The sequence below is a fragment of the Trichosurus vulpecula genome, chromosome 7 (genome assembly GCF_011100635.1).
Source record: "Trichosurus vulpecula isolate mTriVul1 chromosome 7, mTriVul1.pri, whole genome shotgun sequence".
Taxonomy (NCBI): Eukaryota; Metazoa; Chordata; class Mammalia; order Diprotodontia; family Phalangeridae; genus Trichosurus; species Trichosurus vulpecula.
In genome coordinates, this window is record NC_050579.1 from 43,915,154 (window position 1) to 43,921,153 (window position 6,000).

Genomic DNA, 6,000 nt, shown 5'->3' on the forward strand with positions numbered 1-6,000 from the left:
TTTTCCTTTATGTGTCCATATTTATGCTATGTAACCTATCTCTATTTTCTTTCCTTGAACAAGTTTCAGCTGCTCCTGTGCATTTTCTTTTTAAATTCCTTGTGGATTTATCAGTCACAAAAGCTTACTATTTCACTTTAAAATTTAGAAAAAATTAAAATACATTGTTATCAGCACTTCCACTGCCACTGGCCATTTCTATTGCTACTATTTAGCTCCAACTGCCAGTGGTACCTCTAAATCTCTTGTACTTTCATGGTTTCCCGAACATCTCCTTCTTGGAATACTCATTTAAAGTAAAAGTACCAAGTAGTTTTGATGACTGATTCTCTATAATATAGCTTTAAGTCTTCAAGTACTATTCTCCTTTCCAATGAAACACAAGTTCTGACATGTTATAGCATACTGGAATGGCTTTGAGTACAGTCCTTGCAGCAGGCTATGTCTGCTTTCCAAAGACCAGCCCAAGTATAGAGAACCTCATCATCAGTAGGTCTCCCACTTGCTAACAAATGCCTTAGCTAAGGCAACCCATAAAACAAAGAACTCCTGATAATAGAAATCCTTTTCTCCCTTCTGGGACTCCTCACCAAGTTTCCCTTTTGTGTTTCTCCCTGCTGGGACAGCCCAGCTGGGATCCAAGAGTCCATACTTCCTTGTGTTCAGACTCAGTATTTCTTTCTGCTACAAAGGGTCACAATCCCTGAAGCTGCTACCCATCACCCATCAACCACCACTTCCACTATCATTGGCCACCAACACTCAGTGAGCATGTCAACTACTATTCATCTCCAACATCTACTGGTACCTCTGGATTTCATGACCTCTCAAAATTGTCTGAGTACCTCTATCTCAGAATGTTTATTCATCTAAGGTCAGGAAAGAATAAATACCCAAGACAAAGGTGGCCGTGTGCTCACAGCCTCATGTCAAGCTTCCCTCATTGTCACTTGGAATGAAACCAGATGGGAAATATCCACACATGCTCCAGTGGTTGGTCATCCGCATAGGTAAATCCACTCATGCTGGCAAGGAAGATGAATAGATTTTAATTAGATGAATAAAATGAATTTAGAACTGGTTGGATGGTCAGATTCAAAAAGTAGCCATTACTTCAATGTCAACACGACAGGTGATCTTCAGTGGAGTATCTACCCTTCCATGGATTTTTGCTTGGCCATGTACTATTTAACTGCTGTAACAATTAAGTGGCACAATAAGTATGAAAACATTTAGAGAAAATTAAAAACACTAAGAAAGTTCAAATGAAAAAAATACGTGTAAAGTGCTTTCCAAAGAATATCAATATAAATGTCAGATGTTATTATTATTAAAAATGGAATTCTGATAATTTAAGTGGGGGAAAGGTGTCAGTAGAGCACTGAACTCAAGTGCAATCAGTTCCATTTAACGAATTCCCAAGCTGAAAAGGATTTTCTGTGGTGAAGGGAAATACCAGAGGACAGGAGCCAGAGCCACTGAGGATAACAAACCTGGTTACCAGATGGTGGGAAGAAAATGGAGGAGTATATACAAAGCTTCTCCCTTACCCCAGATGAAAGCGTTAATGTCTCCTTGGAGAAGGTAACAAAAAGAAAAACAGAGAGGGCAAGAATTTCCAGGTATGCTCCAGCTGAAGATAAATCTGAAATAATGAATACCTGAGAGTCCTGGCCTGCCTCCAATCACCTCTGGCTACTCAGTGAGCTCCCACCTGCAGAGGACAAAAGTCCCTTGATAGGAGGAGGGAGATGTGATCTGTATGCTGCAGAATCTTGTGTTGGCTTCCTCTCTTCCTTCCCATGACCTTGGCTGAAAGTTTCAGAGTTGAGCAGTAACTGCTGCTGGATTCACACTTAATCTTCCATGAAGTAGAATGGTGAAATTAGGACTGTAACTACTGCTATAGCCAGACGCAAGTGACTGATGAGTGAAATGGATGGGAGACCAACACTGCAGAAGAGGCCTGGTGATAGATAGAGGATCCTGGTGACAGAGACAGGAACAGGATCTGTGAGGAGAGATGGAATACCAAGAGTCTGAGATTGCTAAATGTTGTAAATCCTGGTGGGCTGGTGGGCTTCAGAATCCCTCCACCACTTATCTAGCATTCCATGTTTATATCCAATGATCCTGAGATTGGGTGAGGATAATCCTTTCTTTTGTCCCTTTCCGTGAGCTATGAATTCATGTAACTGAGTACTCCCCTAAGTTATATCTGAAGATCTAGAGGAGCAAATGGCAGAAATTTTAGTACAATATTGGAAGTATATATCGCCATTAAAAATTGCTGAATCTAATTCCTTTTACACTATATTTGACAAACTTATGATGGTAGTATGTTTCAAATCCGTATATGTGTGAAGAGGTGAAATGAAAGAGGGGAGCTCTAAGAGATGGGGGGAGGGGGAGGTTGTCATGATTTGAATACAGAAGATATTTTACATTCTAATATTTTGAGTAATATTCCATTTTGTACTCTATGTTAATTCTGATCATAGCCATTAGGAGTTAATCCAAACTATCTAGCATTGGCGCTGAAGTTATGAGCAATCTAGGTGCCTGTAGGCTGACCTTCCTCTAGAGGCCGATAAGGCCACTTCGGCTTTTTAGGAAGTGCTCAAGAGAAACTGACTAGGCCACTAGGTTGGTGACTCAAGTAGAGTGACACCTGGTGGTCACCTCACATATTGTACTTTGTCACTACATTATGAAAGGTGACACTCACTTTTTGTAGGTTTAAGAACTTGAGCCACTTGATCCACACAAATAGATTCAGAATGCACAAGTACCACATGTATTATGAAAGTAATGAAAGGAGGAAGTATAGTTCAGTGGAAAGAACCCTGGGTTTAGAGTCAACCACTAGGACCTCTGTCTCTGCCACTACCTGTGTGATCTTGGCCACCTTGTATTCTTTCTGGGTCTATTCTCCCATCTGGAAAATAGGGGATTGACTTAAATGGTCTCCAGGTTTCCTAGTAGCTCTAAATCTATGAGCCTAAAATTAACTTTCTTTTATATTCAATGGCTGTAACTTTTGCCCTCTTCTATTAGACTTGCAATAAAACTAGAGCCTCCATTCCTCCCCTCCTCTATCCTCACTCGAGACTGCCAGCAAGATAGTGGAAAAATTAGCATGAAAGAGAGGTAGCTCCCTTAATATTTAAATTATGTAATAATTCATGAAGCAATAATATTTTTTTAATTTATTTAACATATTTAGTTTTCAGCCTTGATTTTCACAAGAGTTTGGATTACAAATTTTCTCCCCATTTCTACCCTCCCCCCCACTCCAAGATGGCATATATTCTGGTTGCCCTGTTCCCCAGTCAGCACTCCCCTCTGTCACCCCACTCCCCTCCCATCCCCTTTTCCCTTCCTTTCTTGTAGGGCAAGATAAATTTTTATGCCCCATTGCCTGTGTATCTTATTTTCTTGTTGCATGCAAAAACATTTTTGTTTGTTTTTGAACATCTGTTTTTAAAACTTTGAGTTCCAAATTCTCTCCCCTCTTCCCTTCCCACCCACCCTCCCTAAGAAGTCAAGCAATTCAACATAGGCCACATGTGTATCATTATGTATAACCCTTCCACAATACTCATGTTGTGAAAGACTAACTATATTTTGCTCCTTCCCAACCCATCCCCCTTTATTGAATTTTCTCCCTTGACCCTGTCCCCTTTCGAAAGTGTTTGTTTTTGACTACCTCCTACCCCATCTGCCCTCCTCTCCATCATCCCCCCAATTTTTTTTTCTTGTTCCCTCTTCTTTCTTGTGGGGTAAGATTCCCAATTGGGTATGTATGGTATTCCCTCCTTAGGCCAAATCTGATGAGAGCAATGTTCACTCATTCCCCCCTCATCCGCCCTCTCCCCTCCTCCCACAAAACTGATGAAGCAATAATATTTAAAACAACATTCCATCCCTTGTCTAGGAAAAGTAAGAATAAGAGAGAGAAATGAGTTGAAGGTCTCCATGAATATAGGACCAAGGAGACACCAGCCCACTGGTCATTGCAAATCCCAGGCTATAGCTACGAGCAGAGCTATAGGCTGCACATATTATCTCACGCTTTATCAGGGGTCACCTGTTCTGAAACTTCAATAGCCTCTTCTCCAGACTAGAGGGAAGGGAATGGCCCAGCCCCCAGCTCCCAACACAGTGATCTGGAATCCTGCCTTCAGCACTATGGGACCCTTACCTCAAGCTATCACAGGAGGTTTCTATCCATGCCAGGCACCACAATGGCATCACAGTGACCCAGGCCAGCAGGAGGAGCTGCACATAATCACAGAACTACAGAGTAAGGAGTCATCTAATCCATGTGTTCTTAACCTGAGGTAAAGCTCCATGGACATATTTCAGGGAGTCTACAAACTTGGAGAGGAAGAAATTACATCTTTATTTTCACTAACTTTTTATTTCCTTTGTAATTTTATGTATGTTATATCATGCATTTAAACACATTATTCTGAGAAGGGGTCCATAGGCTTCAACAGACTGACTGCCCAAGGAGCCCATGACAGAAAAAAAGGTTAAAAACCTCTGAGCTAGTCTAACACATATTCAAAAAAAAAAAAACAACCAGAAGAAGACAATAAAGTCACAGCTCCTACATCAAAAGCCTCCAAGAAAAATATGAATTGGTTGCAGGCCATGGAAGAGCTCAAAAAGGAGTTTGAAAATCAAGTAAGGGAAGTAGAGGAAAAATTGGTAAGAGAAATGAGAGTGATGCAAGAAAATCATGAAAAATGAGTCAACAGTTTGCTAAAGAAGACCCCAAAAAAAATACTGAAGAAAATAACACCTTAAAAAGAGAGCAACCTAAATGGCCAATGAGAAAAACAATGCCTTAAAAAGCAGAATTGGCCAAATGTAAAAGGAGGTCCAAAAGCTCATTGAAGAAAATAATTCCTTAAAAATTAGACTGAAGCAAATAGCATCTAATGACTTTATGAGAAATCAAGAAATTATAAAACAGAACCAAAAGAATGAACAAATACAAGACAATGTGAAATATCTCATTGGAAAAACCACTGACCTGGAAAATAGATCCAGGAGAGATCATTTAAAAATTATTGGACTACCTGAAAACCATGATCAAAAAAAGAGCCTAGACATCATCTTTCAAGAAATTATCAAGGAAAACTGCCCTGATATTCTAGAACCACAGGGTAAAATAGAAATTGAAAGAGTCCACCGATCACCTCTCGATAAAGATCTCAAAAGGAAAACTAGGAGTATTGTAGACAAATTCCAGAGTTCCCAGGTCAAGGAGAAAATAACAAAAAGAAACAATTCAAATATTATGGAAACACAATCGGATAACCAAGATCTAGCAGCTTCTACATTAAGGGACTAGAGGTCTTGGAACATGATATTCTGGAGGTCAAAGGAGCTAGGATTAAAACCAAGAACCCATTTAAAGAAAACATTATAGAAAAGATTAAAAATCTACCTCCATCAAAATATCAATTACAGAAAATGCATTTAATCCAAAAATATATATACAACTAAAATTAAGAAGTGTATATAAAGTATATATTGGAACAGTCAGGTTTTCTTAAGTGGGAGTGTTAGTAATACTGTCAGATAAAGTAAAATTCAAGTCAGAAAACACCAAAGGGTACAAAGTTATTGAACACAGGAAATCTACAGAAATTGTTCCTTCTTTCCATCTTCCTTCAATCTAGATGAGACTGGAGAAGTCTAGGGCAGTTAGAAACATGAGCCACTAAACCATGTATAAAGACCCATGAGGGCTGCATCCTAGCTTCATTTCAAAAGGTAATATTATCTGTGTTTTATTGTATTTTTATTATTCTGTTATTCCCCAAAAAGATTCTTTGTGATTTAATAGAGATCAATTGGAATGCTTTGTTAAGTCTTGAACAAGTAGAGAATGCTAATTCTGGTTTGGCAGTGGGGACCTCAAGGGAATCCTTCCCATGTGCCAGAGGGAGAAAAGACATCACGATTTATAATCGCAATATCTAA